Consider the following 22,640-nt stretch of genomic DNA (forward strand, 5'->3'; position numbering starts at 1 on the left):
AAATCGTTCTAGTTCTTTTATTCTGTTCTGTTACTTGTAAGTACATCATGTACACTACATGTATATGTATATACCCATACATAAATCATATGTATTTAGCACTGATTACTAAAATACTTCATGAGCAGTTTGAAATGGGGGCCTACATTTCCCATCTGGCCTGGGCCTATTACCAGCTTTGCACGGGCTTAAGTGTGCAGGAGTGAAAAACTCGGAGGTTATTGAATATACAGTGTACAGGAGTGCAAAGCTCGGAGATCTCACAATGGCACAATCTCCTTGTTCACAACTTTTAGTCGAGCTGTTCCAACAGTATGATTGGAGGTGTGTGAAAAATCTATGAACACTCACAGTCTAAAAACCCTGCAGGTATGAAGGAATTGTCATTTAGTTTTAACTTATTATTGAAACTACTGAGGTGAGTTAGCGATACATGAGCTGTCCTGACACACTGAGTGGGCCAAGGAGTCACGTGTCAGAAAATATACAAAAATAGCTCGGGTTGTGTTTCGACAGATTTGTTGGACTTTGTCCACACAAGGGACATCTTGTGCTTGATGAGCGTTTCATCTGACTGTCCCTCTTCCTTTCATCTCCACATCCATCATATCTTTTAATCCCTTTTCTCTGTGCAGAGTCCGCAGGATACGCCACTCTGAAATAAGTGCACCTGAACAGGTGAGTTTGGCTCGTGTGTGGACTGTGAATGGTACGTTTGGAGAGAGAGGGACGACCAGAGAGCGAGAGATGACGACTTGTCCCTTGTGTACAGGATCATCGAGAACGTGGACATGGTGTTGGACACTTTCTTGCATTTCCTTCATGGTTACCACATGTGTAAGTATAACATAATATTATAACTACACGGTTACCATATGTGTAAATATAATATCATATTATAACTAGACAGCTACCATACGTGTAAATATAATGTAATATTATAACTACAAGTTACCATATGTGTAAATATAATATCATATTAAAACTATATGGTTACCACATTTGTAAGTATAATATAACATTATAACTACACGGTTACCATATGTGTAAATATAATATCATATTAAAACTAGGTGGTAACCATGTGTGTAAATATAATATAATATTATAACTACACAGTTACCATATCTGTAAATATAATATTATAACAAGACAGTTTCCATATGTGTAAATATAATACAATATAACTCGACAGTTACCATATCTGTAAATGTAATATAATATTATAACTAGACAGTTACGATTTGTGCAAATATCATATTATATTATAACTAGACAGTTACCATATGTGTAAGTATAATATAATGTTATAACTAGACAGTTACCATATCTGTAAATATAATATAATATTATAACTAGACAGTAACCATATCTGTAAATGTAATACAAGTCTGAAGACGACAATGGTTCACGAGCGGTATTTGATGATGTAGATTGTCATGGAAGTGTTGTCAGTCAAGGATGATACAATGTGATAATTTTTGACCAAGTTATAAAAATGATCAACATGGTGTGGTACGAGTGACAGGTTATTAGCTGCAAAATGTCGAAAACCCAGTTTTGTTGAACAACTTTCAAAATCTGACCTTTGCATAACCTTTAAAGGTCACAAAACAATGTTGTGCACATTAAAATAAGGAAACAGGATACGTGCTATAGCTTATTGGAGTTAGTTCGTCGAAGAAGGTCGAAAACCCGGTTCGATTCCCACAACTTTGAAAATTTGACCTTTTGTGGCCTTTAAAGGTCAAAGGTCAAGGATTATGACCTTTGGTGCAAAACTTCCTCCGGAACATTCCAGGTACAATATAACGTCATATAGGCTATCTGGAATTTCGCACTCCTCTGATTATCCATACTTTGATGAAATCAGCGTAAAAACAAACTTGAAGGGGGCGCCACGGGCAAGGTGTTCGAGATAGAGCAAAATGGTTTCAAGACTTGAGGTGGGGAATGACCTCAAGATTATGCATAAAAAATATTGTCATCTGAGCTCTCAAAGTTTGTGCAGTCGTATGATTTTTATGTCAAAATTCGCAATTTTCTAAGTTTTTGAACTTGTGACCTTGACCTTAGGATGAAAATGAAAAATCGGACAATGACAAGTTTTAGATAATTCATTCTGCTATTCAAATACTGAAGAACCCATTCTATTCAGTCAATTCCCGAGGAGAAGATAGATTTTTAATCCGACTACACCCTAAAAATGGCTATTTTTTGGCCGTGGCTCCGCCCACAATGGGCGGAGCACGCCCTCATCCAGGAAAACACAACTAGACATTGAAATCGAACACATAACCAAGTTTCTTCAATATCGGATCAAAGTGCACGGAGTTATGCACTGGACAGACAGACACACAGACACACAGACAGACACAGACATAACGAATATAGTGGTCACTCTGGCTGGTGGTCATGAACCAAAAAGCAAAAATTACAAGTGGGCGTGGCTCCGCCCACAATGGGCAATATTAGCTGCTATCCTACTATCTGTCACCGCCCATTTCTTCAAAACCTATCTTCTCCCTCAAAATTGACCGAATCAAACTGAATTTTTTATATGTTGTACATCTATCTATAATTCCAGCAATCCCTGTGTGTGTGTGTGTGTCTGTATGTGTGTCTGTCTGTCTGCGACCGCCATTTCTCGACGACCACAGGTCCGATCTGATTGAAACTTGCCAGGAATATTTCCGGGGACCCGCGGATGTGCGTTTTCAAGGTTTGATATCAATTGAACGAGCGGCTCCCAGGTTACGGCCATTTTATTGCTTTTTCCAGTGTTGGAAAGATGTATATATCGCAGCTGAAGTGTCGTTCCACCTTATCATGCCACTTTTTCCCAAAGATATCTCAGAATAATGATAACAGCATATTAATAATAATAATAATAGCACAATAATCGGCAGTAATAAAAAGAATAACGTGATACAATGACCAATGTCTGACAACCAATAACGACCTATATATTGTCTGCCAACTAATAATGACCAATAACATCTGTCAACCAATGACAGGACACGGTGCTATGACGTCACGAATGACGTCACAATGAATGTTTATTTATTTATTTATTTTTGCACGATTGACGTCACAATTCTTCTTCGTTTGGTATGACGTCACAATCGACGTTGGGGACCTAAGTATGTGCCTTTTCAAGGTTTGATATCGTTCTTCATCCGTTTCAGCTTTTTTTCCCAAGTGTTTCCCAAGGTTTGAAAACTGTTTTTCCCCAAGGTTTGAATTAATTGTTCAAATTATTCATTAATCCCAAGGTTTGAATTTTCCCAAGGGAAAGAGCTGTTTCCCAAGGGTTTGAAAGCTGTTTTTTCCCAAGGATTTAATTAATCGTTATGCTTGGTAGACATTTGTGAATACATTTACAGGAGAGGGGCGAGAGAGGAGGGGGGAGTGAGGGGCGAGATAGGGGGGAGAGAGGAGGACGAGAGAGGGGAGGGAGAGAGGGGGTGAGAGAGAGGGGGTGTCACAATTCAAGAGAGGAGGAGAGAGGAGGGGGTGAGAGAGGGGGACGGGAGAGGGGGTGAGAGTGGGGGCGAGAGATAGGGGCGAGAGAAAGGGTCGAGAGAGGAGGGGGAGAGAGGATGGGCGAGACTCGGGGCGAGAGAGTGGGGGGCAAGAGAGGGGGGGAGGGAGAGGGGGGTGAGAGAGGGGAGGTGAGAGAGAGGGGGCGTCACAATTCTTCTTCTTCTTCGTTTGATATGCCATCACAATGGACGCTGGGGACCTGAGTGTGTTTCCCAAGTTATGGCCATTTATGATACAGTTCATCCGATCTAATTGAAACAATGCCCCAATCCAGTCGTCGTTTACGAGAGCGAAGGAACGAAGCTGCACATACTGGCACGCACCTACGGGCACGCACCTACGGGCACGCACCTACGGGCACGCACCTACGGGCCCGCACTAGTATAGCCAATGCGCACATTTTCTCGAGCGGGAATTTCGAGAAAAAAAATCGAGAAAAAATATGAAAAAAACTAATTACAAGTCGGTGTGGCTCCGCCCACAATGGGCGTGGGACTCCCATCGCCAGGAAGACAAATCTAGGCATTGATATCAAAATCCTATTCCAGTTTCATCCAAATCTGATCACATCCCACGAAGTTGTGCTCTGGACAGACAGACAGACGTACATACAGACACACAGACACAACGAATATAGTGGTCACTTTGGCTGGCGCTCGTGAACCAATATTATAATTAGACAGTTACCATATGTGTAAATACAATATAATGCTAGCCAAACCTACGCTCTACGCGAAGTTTCTAAAGTGAGGGTTCATTAGGACGTCAATATATCCAGTGTTCACAATGTGATTTATAGAATTTCTTTATATACAATGTTTCTTGTTACATTTTTTGTGTCAAATGCACTTTCTGAGGGAGTCAGCTTGTTCAGAAGAGGGTTTTACATTGCAGATGCTGTTTTGTAGGAGTGGCATTACGCCTCTCAGCGGTGACGGTCTGTCGACGACAGACGTAATGACGTCAGTGAATGAACGATTATCTCATGACGTCATTACGCCTCTCAGCGGTGACGTCACACGTCGCTGGTCTTCATTTCACCGACCTCGGAAGGATGACGGGCTGAGTCAACCCCCTGGTGTTAATTCAGCGGACAACGAGGCTTGAATTCAGGACCCTAGGATCCCAATTCAGGACCCCACCCAAACCGCAGTCAACACTAGGTCTAACTAGACATCAGGTTTAACTATACACCAGGTCTAATTATGTCATATAATATTATAACTAGACATTTACCATATGTGTAAATATATTAAAATATCATAACAGGATGGATTTCTGGAGGGGTCATGTTTTCTGGGATTCTCCCAATATTAGGAAACAATGTAGAAATTATGAGCAGAGCAATAGATGTCAACCAATGGCTAGAAGAATAATGAAGGGAGGAAGGTTTTACATTGAAGAAGCAGTGGGAATCATTTCAGGGACAAAGGGAGTGTTTCTAGAATGATGGCCGTATGTTCAATAGAAAGGGGGCAGCAAGGTTTGCAATGGGAATTGAGGAAGGAATTCAGGATTTTTTAGATTAGCGGAGGATGGGGAAGGTATTAAAAAAGTAACCGATAATGAAATTGTGATGAGTCAGGCCAGGCAAGAAAATAAAATTTCAGGAAGGGAAAAGTTAAACATATTCTGTACCAATGTCAGAAGTTTAAATAACTAGTACGTGCCCGTAAAAAAAAAAAAAATAATAATAATAATAATAAATAAATATACCACACAGGCCGTTTCTTCCCTCTCAAGTGCCCATACGTGTGTGACCCGGAAATTCAATATTATTCGCAGTTACGATTATTCGCAATTTATTTTTAATACCCAATTATTCAATTAGCACCAACGTATTTTACCTTTTCGCAATGTCGTGGCAAGGAAAAACAAAAAGAGAAGAGAAGAGGGAGAAAAAAATTTACTTCCTGGTTCAGAGCATACCAGAACTCTGATGTTCCCGAAATTTATACACCGTCTAATATGAAAACGATCATAACTTGGGCCATTGTGTTTATCTATAAATGCGCATAAGAAATCGAGAAATTATTAGAATATACGAAGTCATCACTCTTCGGAAGCCCGTACGTTGTAACCCGTAATGGGGAACGTAGCTGTGCTTCCCTTCCCCATCGGCCACGCCCACGCAACAACGTGTCTTGCCATTGGTTTAGTAAATAAATGGCCATAACTTAGGAAGCACTTGTCCAATTAATATCAAACCTTGAAAAGGCACATCCTCGGGTCCCCAGCAATATACCTGGCAAGTTTCAATTAGATCGGACCAGAGGTTGTCGAGAAAGAGCGGTCACACACACACACACACACACACACACACACACACACACACACACACACACACACACACACACACACACACACACACACACATACACACACACACACACACACATTGCTGGAATTATAGATAGATAAGATGGAAGAGCTTGAGGCCAAAGCAGATAGCGAGGAGTACAAAATAGTTTCAGTGAGTGAGACATGGTTTAAGGAGGAGAGTAACTGGAGGACAGGATTAGAAGGCTACAAGGTGTGTCGGTGTGATAGGAAGGAGAGAATAGGAGGAGGAGTAGTTATCTGGGTAAAGGGCAGCATTGCATCAAGAGAAAGGGGTGACATTATGAAGGGAATTAATGTAGAAGATTCTGTCATGCCTGGTGTTGGCCTAATGGTTAGGGGTGGTGGTCTTGGGATCCCAGCATCCTGAGTTCAAATCCTACTCAGCTGTTGAATTAATGCCAGGTGGGGTTAACCCAGCTTGTCATCCTTCCGAGAGAGGCAAAATGAGTGCCAGCTTGCTGGTATACTGTGAGGAGTGGTGACCCTTCCAGTTCCCAATGACTGGATGGATTTTTTATGAGTCGAGATCAGAGTTTGTTAAAACAGTAAGATATTGGAAGGATGCTTTTTCGTCCAGGCAAAATAAGGTTTGATCGGGAACAAATTGCAACAGAATTTTTTTAGCACAATACATTTCTATGAGGTCCCCACAACACCATACTAAAAGTCCGAAGAAATCCCTGTTGTGGAAATACGTCTAATTTGCATAAATCCAATATGGCGGCCAATTACACTGAACAACAAATTTCAAAAAATTTTTTTTACTGGAGATGTGTAAAGTGATTAAGACTAATTTAGGTACGCTGATTTCAAAAATCATAACCGTTTTGCTGTATCACGTCAGGATTTTCAGGAACAGAAATATTCCCATTGCCTAGAAGTCAGGATTTCAATGAAATTTACATATGTCTTTAACATGTCTATTTCGTACAATTGTTGTTAACTTGTGTTATATTTCTTTCTTTCAGATAAAGATGAGTAGGCGTTCCTGTACCAATCATCCTGACAAATTCTGTTATGTCTGTGGTCGGTATACCAAAAAAGATCAACAGCGAAGTATATCTACAGCAGTGAAAATGAAGGCCGCCTACTTTCACTACTTCGGGTGTAAGGTGGGGGACCAAGAACAGAGCTGGGCACCACACATCTGCTGCACAAGCTGTCACACAACCTTGACTCAGTGGTTGGTGGGCAAGCGCGCGAGCATGCCATTTGCGGTGCCCATGATATGGCGTGAGCCGCAGAATCATCATGATGATTGTTATTTCTGCTGCACAAGCATCGCCGGCTTCAACAAGAAGAATAAAGGTCACATCAAGTACGCTGACTGCGTCTCTGCTCGTAAACCTGTGCCTCATGATGACGAGAACCCCGTTCCAACACCTCCAGCTGATCAGAACATAGCTGTAAGCAGTGGTGAAGAGGATGGTGATGATGAACCTTTTGAACCCGACACTCAAGAATCACACCTTCTGAACCAGGGAGACTTAAATGATCTTGTAAGAGATCTCTCGCTGTCAAAGGCGAAGGCAGAGCTGCTTGGATCAAGGCTGCAGCAGTGGAATCTACTTGAACCTAACACCAAGATATCCTTGTTCAGAGCACGTCACAGAGACATGGCTGAGTTCTTTGAGATGGAAGACACGATGACATCCTGCAGTGACATCAACGGTCTGTTGAAAGAACTTGGGTGTGATCACGATCCTGCAGACTGGCGCCTCTTCATCGACTCGGGGAAGAACAGCTTGAAGGCTGTTTTGCTCCACAATGGCAACGAGAAACCATCAGTCCCACTGGCTCACGCGTTCGGCATGACAGAGACCTATGAGACTATGCGGCAGCTGCTTGATTCCATCAAGTACAATGACTTCAACTGGCACATCTGCGGAGACTTGAAAGTGGTGGCGCTGTTGTTAGGGCTGCAGTCAGGCTACACGAAATACATGTGCTTCCTTTGTCTCTGGGATAGCAGAGACGACAAGAATCACTGGACGAAGAAAGATTGGGAAGAGCGAAAAGAGCATGTACCTGGTCGACACAACGTGAAGCATGTCGCCCTTGTCGACCCAGCCAAGGTTTTCCTTCCACCACTCCACATAAAGCTCGGCTTGATGAAAAGTTTTGTACGGGCAATGGATCTGAATGGGCGTGGGTTTTTATACCTCAAGGAAAAGTTTGGCAACACCTTGTCGGAGGCCAAGATCAAGGCTGGTGTCTTTGTTGGACCGCAAATCCGACAGATTATGAAGGACGAAACTTTTCCGACAACTCTAAACCCCAAAGAGCTGGCAGCGTGGAGGAGCTTCAAAGCTGTGACGGACAACTTCTTGGGGAACGAGCGCGCGGACAACTATGAAGAAATAGTGCAGCAGCTGCTGGAGTCCTTCAGGAAACTTGGCTCCAGGATGTCCCTGAAAATCCATTTCCTACACCAGCACCTGAACTTCTTCCCTGACAACTTGGGAGCAGTCTCGGACGAGCACGGCGAGCGATTCCACCAAGAGATTTCACTCATGGAGACGCGTTACCAAGGGCGGCACAACCCGAACATGATGGGCGATTTCTGCTGGTTCCTGCATCGTGAAACTGACACAGAGCAGCACAAACGCAAAGCCAAATGCCTAAAGCATTTTTAATTACATTCTAGTGGAGTTTTTCTGTAATTTCTATAATTTTGAAGCATTCATGATGAAATAAATGAATAAATGAAATTTTTTGTAAATTTCATTGAAATCCTGACTTCTAGGCAATGGGAATATTTCTGTTACTGAAAATCCTGACGTGATACAGCAAAACGGTTATGATTTTTGAAATCAGCGTACCCAAATTAGTCTAAATCACTTTACACATCTCCAGTAAAAAAAATTTGTTGTTCAGTGTTATCAATATTGTGCCATATCTTTGCTCACAGATGACATATTTGGGTGATTTCCACTTCTAGAATGGGTATTTTGTATACAAGGATGCATTTAGAATACTTTTAAACTTCCCTGGAACAAAATCTCATTTGCATAAATCCAATATGGCCACCAAATATCAATATTTTGCCACATATTTACTCTCAGACAACAGGTTTGAGCGGTTTATATTTTTAGAATATTTGAGGGGATCAAAGGCTAAATTTGGGATAGTTTAATGTTTTGATTGGATGGGTTTAAATAAAATGATGGATTAATTTAATAAAATCCAATATGGTTGGTCACCAAATATCGATATTTTGTGATCAAATTCATGACAGTCACTTCTTTGGCTAGTGTTTCATTGCAGGCATATTAATACCCTACTGAAGATGCCCATCAAGGCCATCATTATAGTCATCAGTGAAATCTGGTAGCTGTGAGTTGGCACAACTTGTCCCACGGCATTCTCCACAAACAGCACTGCAATGCAGACTATACTTTCTGCATGTGCACCTCTTTGTATTACAGTCTGTTTTACAGTTACAACAGATGACATCCAGTAGTTTTAATGGGGCTGCAAGCTGGTCATTTTGTGTTGGCAAACATTGTTCATCCACCATGTGCCATCCCCACTCTTCCGGCTTCATATTGATGCTTCTTCCTTTCCACGCCATCATCTGATAATATACACGGAGGCTGTGATACTTTGCAGCTGCTGAGGTTGGGGGTAGAGTTTGAGTAGTTTCACCAAAGTGTTGCTGTATTTTTGCCTTCATATATTTTGCAGTATATGGCTCATGCTCTGTGTCTTTAAGATATTCAGTCATTTTCAGAACAAGTTCCTTTATTGTTGTTTGCTCATCTTCATTTTCTTCCAAAAACTGTACCACTTTCAGGAAGGATTCTGTCTCATTTGTTGCAGGTCTTCCAACTTTCAACCTTTTTGCTATGTCCCCAGTATCCACAGGTAGCTTACTTGGAATATTCTTCCCAGTCCTAAAATTACTACTGCACTGCTGATGGTATATTGAATCTGCTGCATGTAGATCATTCACTGATGCCAGTCCACCTGACATCACTTCAGACCACTTGTCATTCCTGGAATGGCAAATCTGAAGCACGGTGTTCTGAAAGTCTTGTTCTGACTGGAAATACATCAGCCTCTCTCCGTTTCTTTTCATATTTCGCAGGTTGTTCACAGAATATGCAGTGCTTTGAAAACTGAATGTTTTTTTCACTGAACGCAGATAACATCGTGTCTCAATTGGTTGTTGATGAGAGGCTGTGCCACGAGCAATGTTCTCGGCTTTACAGTACCTGCGACGACATTCCACATGTACCTTTTCTCCTGGAACAGTTCTCAAGTCACTCCCACATTGCTCACTTGCACGATTTACCCCATCACTGCCTTTTGTTTGCAGAACAACAGTCGGTCTTGTGTCAGATGTTGTTTCTTTACATATGCAACACCTCTCCATTATTGTTGATACATAACACAGCATTCAACTTTGGTTTATCTGAAAGAAAGATGATATATTTACACAGAGAACTAGTGGAATATTAAATTAGTCAGAATTGCAAATTTATTTTTATTGTTATTATTATTTATTTCCAGCAAAGCAGTACATACAAGTTAAAGATTAGCCTAGCTCAAGCTGTATTTTAAAGTAGTTTACTTTTGTACAATATGACCTTTATTTATATGAGAGCAAACATAATAACATTAAACAAAAATTAGCAATGAATGCCAACATATTTGATTCTATTTGAACACCCATTAGAGATCTCCTTAAAACATTTTATAAACTTATTAATTGAAATAAATAACAAGTATACCGACTTAATATATTAAACATGTTAAAACCACCCATTTGGAGCCCCTTGGTAAGCTGGTTCGTTTAGCATCTCATATGTATAAATTATTTCTGTAAGAAAATGGGTAATTTGTCAATTTGATGTAACCTATGTAATTAATTGAAGGAATGTAATCACAATATTCAAGTTTTTAACAGGTTACTCACCTTGATTTGCCTTTCTTGTGTAGAACATGATGATATCATCCATGTTGGAACTTCCATTGAAACAGCCAAAAGGGGATTTCCCATGGGGATTCCCGAGGGATTTCCCAGGGATTCCCCCGGATTGCACCATTATGTGAGGGGTACCTCAGGGAGATTGTAAAATAGCAACATATATCATGGTGTATTTCGAAACAATAACATAATTAACCTCAAATTTGACCAGAGTCCACCAAATATTAGTTTTGGGTCAAGCCATTTTTATTGCGGATATCATGGATTGTAAGCAAATTATATTGGGTGGTCAGTTGGAATTATGCATATCCCTGTGTCATAAGAGGCGACCAGGGTTGCGTCAGGAAGGGCATCCGGCGTAAAACATGTGCCAAATCACTATGCAGATCATACGGATGATCCGCTGTGGCGACCCCTAACGGGAGCAGCCGAAAGAAGAAGAAGAAGAGTTGGAATTATGCAAATGAGCTTTTATCTGGTTAAATACTGTCGTGTCCTCGATGCATCCAATGAAATTTTAAAGTTTTACAAATGCATCCTTGGATCCAAGGATCTCATTATAGAAATTTAAATCACTAAAATACATCATCTGAGAGCAAAGATTTGGCAAGATATTGATATTTGGCGGCCATATTGGATTTATGCAAATGAGATATTGTTCCAGGGAAGTTTAAAAGTATGCTAAATGCATCCCTATATACAAAATACCCATTCTATAAGTTGAAATCACTCAAATATGTCATCTGTGAGCAAAGATATGGCACAATATTGATAATTGGCCGCCATATTTGATTTATGCAAATTAGACGTATTTCCGCAACAGGGATTTCTTTGGACTTTTAGTATGGTGTTGTGGGGACCTCACAGAAATGCATTGCGCTAAAAAAAATTCTGTTGCAATTTGTTCCCTATCAAGTGCAAAAATGGGCTCGATTGCCTGGATTATTATAAGGCTACTGGACTACTATTATGTCCTATATGGACTATATCGACAACTATTATGGACTATAATAAGACTATATATATTATATTATATTATAATATCATAAGATGTGAAGGAGGAAGGAGGAGTACATGAATAATTCAAAAAGGCGTGCGGTAAAGGAAGAGTATTGATTATGGGGGATTTTAACTTGACAGGGATAGATTGGCTCCAGGAACAGGGAAAGGGCAGAACAGATGAGGATTTCCTAGTTTTAGTCCAGGATTGCTTTTTAGCCCAGTTTGTAGATTTGCCCACAAGGGGGAGTGCAGTGTTGGACCTCCTTTCAAGTAACGATCCCAATATGGTGGAAGAGGTGGATGTCAGATCAAGTGACCATAACATTGTGTGTGAGAAGATTCTGTTAAGGGTTTGAGTTCAGGATAGTAGGGTAAGGCTATTAGATTTCAGGAAGACAAACCTTGAGGGTATGAGGAGAGAATTGGGTGATGTAGAGTACGAGAAGCTAACAACAGAACCATCAGCATCAGAGAAATGTGAAACCTTCAACAAGAAAATGTGTCGAGTGCAGAGTGAGTACATTCCAATGAGGTGGAGTCAGGTCAGGTACTGGAGGATTGGAGAGTAGCAAATGTAACACCGCTATTTAAGAGAGGATCCAGAGAAGAATTGGGAAACTATAGACCTGTTAGTTTGACTTCAGTTTTGGGGAAGGTGTTGGAGACATTAATGATGGACCAGATGAGGAACAATCTATCTATAATTCCAGCAATGTGTGTGTGTGTGTGTGTGTGTGTGTGTGTGTGTGTGTGTGTGTGTGTGTGTGTGTGTGTGTGTGTGTGTGTGTGTGTGTATGTGCCTGTGACCGCTGTTTCTCGACAACCGCTGGTCCGATTTAATTGAAACTTGCCAGATATATTGCTGGGGACCTGAGGATGTGCCTTTTCAAGGTTTGATATTAATCGGACAAGTGCTTCCCAAGTTATGGCCATTTATTTACCAACCAATGACAGAAACCGTTGCTGTGGCCATTTTATATCAACCAATGACAGGAAGCGTTGCTGCGTAGCCGTGGTCGATGGTGAAGAGAAACTCAGCCGCGTTCGCCATTACGGGTTTTTCCTCTCCTCTCCTCTCCTTGTTACGTCACAGCAGTTGTTACTTCAATGCAAGCGATAATTCGTGGAATGCATGTGAACATTCCGTACGGGCACGCACTACTTTTGGATAGTGATGACTTACTGTATTCTAATAATTTCTCGATTTGTTATCCGCATTAATAGATAAACACAATGCCCCAATCCAGTCGTCGTTTATGAGAGCGAAGGAATGGCCTGTGAAGTTGTTTGAAAGTTTTTTTTTGCATTTACGGCCACGCACATATGGGTACGCGAGAGCGAAGGAACGGCCTGTGTGGTTGTTGTTTCTGGCACACGGTTTGAAAGTTTTTTTATTTTTATTTTGTATGTACGGCCACGCACGTATGGGCACATGAAAGCGAAGGAACGGCTTGTGTGGTTGTTGTTTCTGGCACTCGGTTTGAGTTTTTTTGCGGTGGGGGGGGAGGGTTTGCATGTACGGCCACGCATCTACTGGCATGCACTAGTCTATCTATAATTCCAGCAATCCCTGTGTGTGTGTCTGTATGTGTGTCTGTCTGTCTGCGACCGCCATTTCTCGACCACCACAGGTCCGATCTGATTGAAACTTGCCAGGAATATTGCTGGGGACCTGCGGATGTGCCTTTTCAAGGTTTAATATCAATTGGACGAGCGGTTCCCAAGTTACGGCCATTTTATTGCTTTTTCTAGTGTTGGAAAGGTGTATAGATTGCAGCTGAAGTATCGTTCCACCTTATCATGCCACTTTTTCCCAAAGATATCTCAGAATAATAATAACAGCATATTAATAATAATAATAGCACAATAATCGGCAGTAATAAATAGAATAACGTTATACAATGACCAATGTCTGACAACCAATAACGACCTATATATTGTCTGCCAACCAATAATGACCAATAACATCTGTCAACCAACGACAGGACACGGTGCTATGACATCACGAATGACGTCACAATTAATGTTTATTTATTTATTTATTATTAATTTTTTTTGCATGATTGACGTCACAATTTTTCTTCTTCTTCATTTGGTATGACGTCACAATCGACGCTGGTGACCTGAGTGTGTGCTTTTTAAAGGTTTGATATCGTTCTTCATCCGTTTCAGCTTTTCCCCAAGTATTTCCCAAGGTTTGAAAACTGTTTTTCCCCAAGGTTTGAATTAATTGTTCAAATTATTCATTAATCCCAAGGTTTGAATTTTCCCAAGGGAAAGAACTGTTTCCCAAGGGTTTGAAAGCTGTTTTTTTCCCAAGGTTTGAATTAATTGTTGTGCTTGGTGGACATTTGTGAATACATTTACAGAGAGAGGGGGTGAGAGAGAGAGGGGGTGTCACAATTCAAGAGAGGAGGGGCGAGAGAGCGGGACGGGAGAGGGGGCGGGAGAGGGGGATGAGAGTGGGGGCGAGAGAGAGGGTCGAGAGAGGAGGGGGAGAGAGAAGGGGTGAGACTAGGGGGGAGAGAGTGGGGGGCAAGAGAGGGGGAGGGAGAGGGGGGCGAGAGAGGGGAGGTGAGAGAGAGGGGGCGTCACAATTCTTCTTCTTCTTCGTTTGATATGACATCACAATGGACGCTGGGGACCTGAGTGTGTTTCCCAAGTTATGGCCATTTATGATACAGTTGGTCCGATTTAATTGAAACAATGCCCCAATCCAGTCGTCGTTTACGAGAGCGAAGGAACGAAGCTGCACATACTGGCACGCTCCAACGAGCGCGCACCTACGGGCCCGCACTAGTTTAAATAAATACAAACTAATTATAGGTAATCAGCATGGGTTTACCAAAGGTTTTTCCTGTTTAACAAATCTTTTAGAGTTCTATGAAGCAGTGTCTAATTGGGTGGATGAGGGAAAGGCAGTGGACATTGTATATGTAGACTTTAAGAAGACATTTGATAAGGTACCACATTGGAGGTTTTAAGCCAAGGTGAGGGCTAGTGGAGTGGCTGGTCAGGACGCTAATTGGATTGCAAACTGGCTTAGTGATAGGAAGAAAAGAGTGGCTGTAAGTGGGAGGATGTCTTGCTGGGAGGATGTAAGTAGCGGGGTACCACATAACAGGGATAAGTACTCAGACCGTTACTAATCCATAATTTACATCAATTATTTTGATAATGGGGTAAAGAGGAGGCTTTCCAAATTTGCAGATGACACAAAGCTTGGAGGTAAGGTGGATAGCAGAGGGGTCAGGTCAGGTCAGGTATGGGAGCATGTGCCAGAACAGCGCGTCGCTGCGTCCACTTTCCGCCGGTACTCCAGGGGCCTCCGTCTGGCCATCCCCCAGGCAGATGCCAGGCCCATCCCCATCTCCTTGAGATGATGGTCAACCTGCTGCAACCATGAGGCACGTGGTCGGCCCACTGGCCTCCTCCACTCATGAGACTCCCTCGCTGAGAGAATCTGGTGAGCAGGATCAGCGTCAGGAAAACGAGCCACATGTCCATACAGCCGCAGCTGACGCTCACGGACTATGCAGGTAACAAATCTCATCCGAGTCTCTCTCAGCAACCGCTCGTTGGACACAAAATCCGACCAGCGATAGCCAAGGATTCTCCGAAGAGACCTGGTACCAAAGGAATTAAGTCTCCGTCTCAGATCCTTGGTCAAAGTCCAAGTCTCGCACCCATAGAGCAAGACTGGAAGTACCAAGGACCTGAAGACTCGGACTTTCGTCCTCCCGCACAGGTACCGGCAGCGCCACACCCCATGATCCAGTGAATCCATGACTCCCCAGGCCCGACCCAGACGTCTATTGACCTCCGGCTCACAACCTGCGGAGACATGAATATCACTGCCAAGGTAAGTGAATCTATCCACGACCTCAACATCCTCACCACAAACAGACACAGACAGGACAGCAGCATCCAAGATGTCACCGAAAGCCTGGATCTTTGTTTTGACCAAAGAAATCCGTAATCCCAATGGCTCCGACTCCTCATTCAGCACCTCGAGGGCCCCCAAGAGGATGTCTAAAGTCTCCGCAAAGATGACTGCATAATCTGCAAAATCAAGGTCCGAGATCTTGACATTGCCAAACGATGCACCGCAACTTGATCTCTCCGACATCCTCCCAAAAATCCAGTCCATACAAGTGCTGAAAAGTGTGGGGGCAAGTACACATCCCTGACGAACTCCAGTAACAACTGGAAATAAGTCAGAGGCGGTACCACCACACTTCACAGCACTCTCAGTACCAGAGTAGAGTTCAGACATCAGATCGATCAGTTTCGGTGGCACCCCACGAAGACCAAGAATCCTCCAGAGGACATCCCGATTCACTGAATCGAACGCTTTACAGAGATCAACATAGGCTGCAAGCAGCCCCTGCCGAAACTCTCGTCTGCGTTCAGTGAGGACACGAAGTGCAAGGATACGGTCAATCGTTGACCTCTTTGGTGTAAAGCCTGACTGCTCTGGACGCTGGTGCTCAAGCAGAGGGGGTGGTGATCAAATTCAAGAAAGTATTGATTCTTGTATAGATTGGGCAAAAGATTTGCAGATGTAATTTAACCTGAGCAAGTGTAAGGTGTTGGGGATGGGAAAGAACAATGAAAATAGAGATTACAGGATGTAAGGGGTAATTTTGGAGTGTGTTACACAGGCGAAGGATCTGGGGGTGGTAATGGATACGGGAGGTAAGCAAGCAGCGCAGTGCCAGGCAGCTTTAGGGAAAGCAAATAGGGTTTTAGGTTTTATTCAGAGGGGGATCATTTATAAATCAAAAGAGATGGTGTTAACATTGCACAGGAATTTAGTGAGGGCCACATCGAGAATATTGTGTACAGTTTTGGTCACCACAACTCAGGAAGGACATAGATGTCATCGAGAGGGTTCAGCACAGGGTTACTAGATTGATTCCGAGCCGAGCTAGACTCAGCTATGAGGAGTGGCTGAAGGAGACAGGGCTTTATACACTCGAAAGGAGGCGGTTACGAGGAGATATGATGGAGATGTTTAAGATGATGAAAGGTAGAGATAAAATAAGTGAAGATGAATTATTCAACAGAGGAGACAGTGATTGATAGTACCAGGGGCCATCGCCTGAGAGTAAAGAAGAGGAGAGTTAATACGGTAGTAAGTTAGGGGACTTTTACTCAGAGAGTATTTAATGCATGGAATGGTCTCAATGGAAAGGTAATGGCAGCAGAAACAGGAGAAACAGTAGATAAGTTTAAATTAGAATTGGATAGGTACCTGGAAGTTATGGAGATAGAGGGGTATAGAGATGTTGGCAGGACTTTTAGGTATTTTGTGCATGTGTATGGAATGCTGTTGGTGGGGGTCTCTTCAAGGGGTGTTGTGTGGTTGATGTTTTGTGTTTTTAACCAAGCCCATGTCCCCTTCCCTGGGGGAAAGAAAAAAAATACAAAAACTACAAAAACGAAACCAAAAAAAACAAAAAAAAACAACAAACAATTATTTCATTATTTAAAAACATTTTTTTCATTTTATTCCTTGAATCTTGTGTAGATGGGTTGGTGTTGTGTTCACACAGGCATGATGGGCTGAATGGCCTCCATCTGTGTTGGATTTCCTTGTATAACTTGATGGTTACCATATATGGAAACATAATATTATAACTCGACGGTAAACATACATGGAAGTATAATATTATCTTATAACGAGACGGTTACCAGATATGTAAATCATAATATAATGGGCGTAAGCCTGGAACTTCTAACACACTTTTCTCCGAACATATTCTGTTCATACTTCCAAAATTTTCATGTTACGTGTTCCATGTATTTACGCAGGTGATAGCAAATTCAAAAAAATCTAATAAAGATAGTATTTTCAAATAGGGAATCGATGACGTCACAATCAGCAGCATTCGGCAGCAAACCGATGGCCGGGTCCCAGACGACGTGCTTTACTTAACTAAGTCCATGAGTTCAGAACGTTTGTTCAACTCAGCATTTACGACTTTTATCCTGCCATGCTGTTAATCTGTTAATGGAGGTAATATAGAAACGATGAATATGTCAAATCGTTCGTGTTACTCATCCGGCACGACGTGTCAAGGCCAACAATCTACAGCGACCTGTCTCAAACGCTACCATGGGCACCCAGACACTCCACCAATATGAACTGAGCTGTTGAAAACATCCAGAGAAACTACTGTAACTGAGTATTGTGATCCGTCCTGTCCCCCATACCCGTCGTAGACGGGTATCCACTAGTGTAACATAATATTACAACTCAACAGTTCCCATATGTGTAGGTATAATATTGTTGTGGTTGAGGAAATTCGCAAACCACCATTCAGGTCCCGTAGATGAGATATCTCTGTAAGTACATGTGTAGTTAGCCCCAAACCCGTTGTTTAGAGGGAATAAATGTGATTCATTCGGGCTGCGACCCTTTAAGATAGCCGTTTTTCTGTTCTATCTTTATTTTGAACCAACCACGTCTCAACCGCCATCACACAACAACCACCAACCGCAACTCCGCTTCACAACAACAACAACAACAACGCCAACAGTCACGACCTTTACCGTCACGGCTCGCTCCCGTAAACATCGCATCACCGCCATTCCAAGCGTCGCCATGGCCATCACCGCCACTTTAGGCCCTCCACCACCTTCACCTCTCCTCCTTCTGCGGCCATTCCCACGCCGCTTGTGAACGCCGAGCGTCAGGCTGTCCTGGCCTCGTGCGGGACGCGCGCTGAGCCGCGGGTACAAAAAGCGGCCTTTCCGAGGGGAAGTCGGATCAGGAATGATTCACGCCCACTTCCGATCCGTCCAATCATTAAGCGCGGGGCGATTTGGCTCCGCCTCCAGGCGCGTCGGAGTAGAATCGATTATATGCAAATTCGAGGATCAGGGGAGGTTCACGCCCACTTTTCCTCCGTCCAATGGGCGAGCGTGGCTCCGCCCCCGAGCTCATCCTGATCCGGAAATTTGCATATGGTTTCTCCTGCCGTACTATAAAGCGCCGAGCGCAGGGCTAATTCAGTCAGTTTCTGTTTCGGGCTCGGGCGAGTTGGAGAGGTGTGGCGGCGGTGAAGTGTGGCAGCAGCAGTCAAGACGGGTCTGGAGGAGAGTCGGTCTGTCGGGGTTCGGAGTCTGTCAGGGAGCTGCAGAGAGGGGAAGCCGGGAACGCGGTCGAGGTCGCTCGTCGCGGGACCCAAGCAAGCCAGCTATCCTCTTTCCCCAGAGCATCAACAACCCCCCCCTGTTTCCCCCCGCGCTGAGATAGTGCGAAAAGGGGGCCCCGTTCCCACCCCATTCCAAGCAGTGCCAACAAAACCCGCGGAGGAGCGCGGAGTCGGGGCACCGCCGCGGCATTTGCGGCTCATCACAAGACGGGTAGGCTCCACGCGGTCTCGCGCCCCAGGCCCCGTCTGCCCCCTTGTATTTGAGGGTGGCCCTTTTCTTTTGCTTTGGAGTATATGTGTTGTCGGCGCCGTCTGTAAAGTAAAACTGTGTAAGTGTTGCCGTGTGCTCGCGTAGTCGGTAGTAGATCTGCATTGTGTTTCTTTTGTTGCAATTGCTTTTGGTGCATAATTGTTGTGTTTCTTTTGCAATTGCTTTTGGTGCATAATTGTTGTAATTGTATATGTGTGCTATCCGTGTGCCGTGGAATAAATGTGCCTTATATTGAACTGTTTTTCCCGTTTCGCTTCGTCTTTTCTTTAATTGAATCTCCATCTTACTTCACGTAAAGGGTTGGTAGTGGGCTAAATACGCCCGATAATTAATCGGAACCGTCGAGGTTGACGATAACACCGCTCGGTTATCCGATAGTACGGAACGGGTCGCTTAAAGTGGCCCGTGTCCGGAGTCGACCTGCGGCGAGGTGCGATCGCCCGGTCTACCCTCCGTGTGGGTACTTAGGTAGTTCGAATTTGGCGAACAACCCTAGCCCACGCGGGGGGCCGATTGGCACGATCGTGGTGAGGCCGAAAGGCCCACCCGTGACTAGTTCCCGGCGTTAGTCCGAGAGGGTCACGACAGAATTGTCCGTCCGGTGGGCGACGTGCCGCTATTCGAGTTACGTGGCCGCTCGCACGCCGGCGGGCGCGAATTTGCAACAATATAATTTTATAACTGGATGGTTACCATTATGTGCAAATGATATATAGTATTAAAACTAGATGGTTATCACTTGCCTGGTGTTGGCTTTATGGTTAGGGTGGTAGGCTTGGGATCCTACGATCCTGAGTTGAAATCCCACTCAGTTGTTGAATTAATACCAGGCGGGATAACTCCAAAACCATGAAAGCTTGTGGCCCCAAACTTTGCTTGCATTTGAAGGAAACTCCAAGGTGGTGCATGAATGAAAATTGGGTGTTTGGGTTAATTTGAACAACCCTTTTGAAAATAATTTCGGGGGTGATCATCACGAAAAACCAAAATAAGCCTCACTAAGATGGCGGCGCACCATTTTGGTCAGCCCTCCGTCAGCTCGCAAGAGTCTTTCCCCCTGGGATAAGTTTTCCAAAACCATAATGTATGTATATATATATATATATATATATATATATATATATATATATATATATATATATATATATATATATATATATATATATATATATATATATATTCTGTCAGACCCGACTATTTGCGGATTTGTGGTGCCAGTGTATTTTGGGTTATAAAGTGTGACCTGCTTCTACTTTCGCATGTTTGCGTTTTAAAAATTATTATTATTTTTTTTTTTACTACACTGCAGGACTGTTCTGTATCCACCTGGGAAATTGGAAATCACCCAACATCACAGCATTACATAAAAAGGTGGGAAAGTCCATCCCCTTAACTACAGAACAATTAACTTAGTGTACTTCCAATCATCAGCAAGATCATGGAATCCATCATCGCAATTGAAATAAATAATTGCTTTTCTCCAACTACCTCATTTCAGATCATCAGTTTGGATTCCGACCTGGTCACTCTATCTTGGACATGCTACTTCTACTCTCCCAACAATGATGGAGGCCCTCAACATCAGCCATGAAGTCAGGGCCGTCTCTGGACATACCTCGAGCTTTTGATACAGTCTGGCATCCTGCCTTGCTCTCCAAATTCTCTGCTTGTGGAATCCAAAGCCAACTCCACGCTTGGATTACTGACTCTCGACTCTTGTAGACAATGTGTGGCTCTCAATGGAACCTTTTCATCTCCTCTCCCTGTCAAGGCTAGAGTACCGCAAGGCAATGTTCTAGGCCCCATATTATTCCTACTCTTCATCAATGATCTCACTGACTCTCTGGAAAATCCTCCATCTCTTTGCTTACGTCTCCATCTTGTCCACCCTTTGCGTTCTCCCTTAACCCTCATCGTTATCTCCGTCCCTTATTTGTCCGTCTCCGTCTACTTTCTCCCTCCGCCTTGCTGTTGGTGTTTCCCATTTATTCTGCTGTTCCCTTTGTTATGTTGTGTCCTGACTTGTTCTGTATAATCGCTCTTCCACAAGCCTAGACTGTGTAAAAATAAATAAATAAACAACTAAAACAATGCCCAGACATTCACGGACCCCTACATTAGCAGCATTTTCAGGAACGTATCCTCTGTGAATATCAGGGTCCGACAATATATACAAAAGACATATGGCCATCATTCAGTCCGGGAAGAATTGACAAGAAGACTGAGAGAAAGAAAAGAACGGAGCATGGGGTTGACTCCTTCCATCACCTCACACAATCCAACGGGGCTGTGCCAGTCGAAATACTCTGGGGTGGGGGAGTAGGATGCAGAAGATGGGCGGTGGAGTGGCATTACGGAGCGATGGGATGTGGAGCAGCATCTCCGCGGCATCCAGTCCCAGTAAGCAAATCCTCTCCAGCATTCCAGATATGCCAACGGCATGCCAGTCCGTTTCTGTTGTGCACCTGCGACAAGCAGCTTCACACAAACTGAGCTGCATTCTGGGCTTTCTTCCTTCTCTCCTCCACACTCTGAGCTCCTTTCTACTCCTCGCAGGACAAGCTGTGAGGAAACTCTTTCCTGTCCACAATCTGAGCTCTTCTGTTCCTCACAGGACATGCTTCAAGGCAACTGCCACGTACACACTTTGATCTCCTTTCTGCTCGCAGTGCAAGCTTTTAGGCAACTTTGTCCCACACACACTCTGGGCTCCTTTCTCCTCATAGGACACGGCGTTCTCTGTCTCTCTCGTGGGAGCCTCTCTTTCGATGGAGCGGGTCCATGACACAGCCTGCAGAAAATCCCATGTCATTCTGTGATGTGATCGTCACAAGTGCCTCCAGCCCCTCACTGCGTGCGCAAAATGTCCTTTGTGCTGGACGTACTGTTCACATGCAAGGAGCTCCGTCGCACAAGCCACAAATGTGCATCAAGTGTCATTCTTTGTGCCACGAACGTGCAAAATGCAAGAAGGAAGAATAAGGAAGCACAGGGAAGGAAGAATGCAGGAAATGCAATTTTGTGCCTGTCCAGAGGATCAATTGTTTTCGGTGAGCGATGAGTGGTTTGTGGTAAATAATTATATAAGAAACTAGATGACCCGTGAACCCGTTGGGTTCCCGTTGTCCCGTTGATGAAAAAAATCATTTCAAGCAAAAAAAAAGATAGCTCCAGCGAACTGTAACGCTGAGGTTGTTTGCATTGATCAAATTCTCCTGAAGAGTACTTGACTGAATCTGGAATTGATTTTTAAATAATTTTTTCGTTGCCTGATTTGAATAAAACTTGATGCTGCACACCGCAGGAGAATGGTGAGTAAGGTGGCACTAAAATTTTTGCGCTATTGTTTATCGTTTTGGCTGTATTTCGGGAACATACAAAC

The 22,640-nt window shown here is 43.4% G+C and overlaps 1 protein-coding gene across 1 annotated transcript in view; it reads left to right on the top strand.

The window, feature by feature from the left end:
- Positions 1 to 565: 565 nt before the first annotated feature.
- Positions 566 to 22,640, top strand: part of LOC147011291 (cytochrome P450 4B1-like) — a 91,906-nt gene continuing 69,831 nt past the window's right edge. The window contains exons 1-3 of the mRNA XM_085857554.1: positions 566 to 678; positions 773 to 837; positions 2,661 to 2,722. The gene's annotated coding sequence lies outside the window, so the exon portion shown is untranslated. The remainder of the gene's footprint in view (positions 679 to 772; positions 838 to 2,660; positions 2,723 to 22,640) is intronic.

The sequence above is a fragment of the Eptatretus burgeri genome, chromosome 15, assembly GCF_056783735.1.
Source record: "Eptatretus burgeri isolate ZD-2024b chromosome 15, Ebu_testis_v1, whole genome shotgun sequence".
Classification (NCBI taxonomy): domain Eukaryota; kingdom Metazoa; phylum Chordata; class Myxini; order Myxiniformes; family Myxinidae; genus Eptatretus; species Eptatretus burgeri.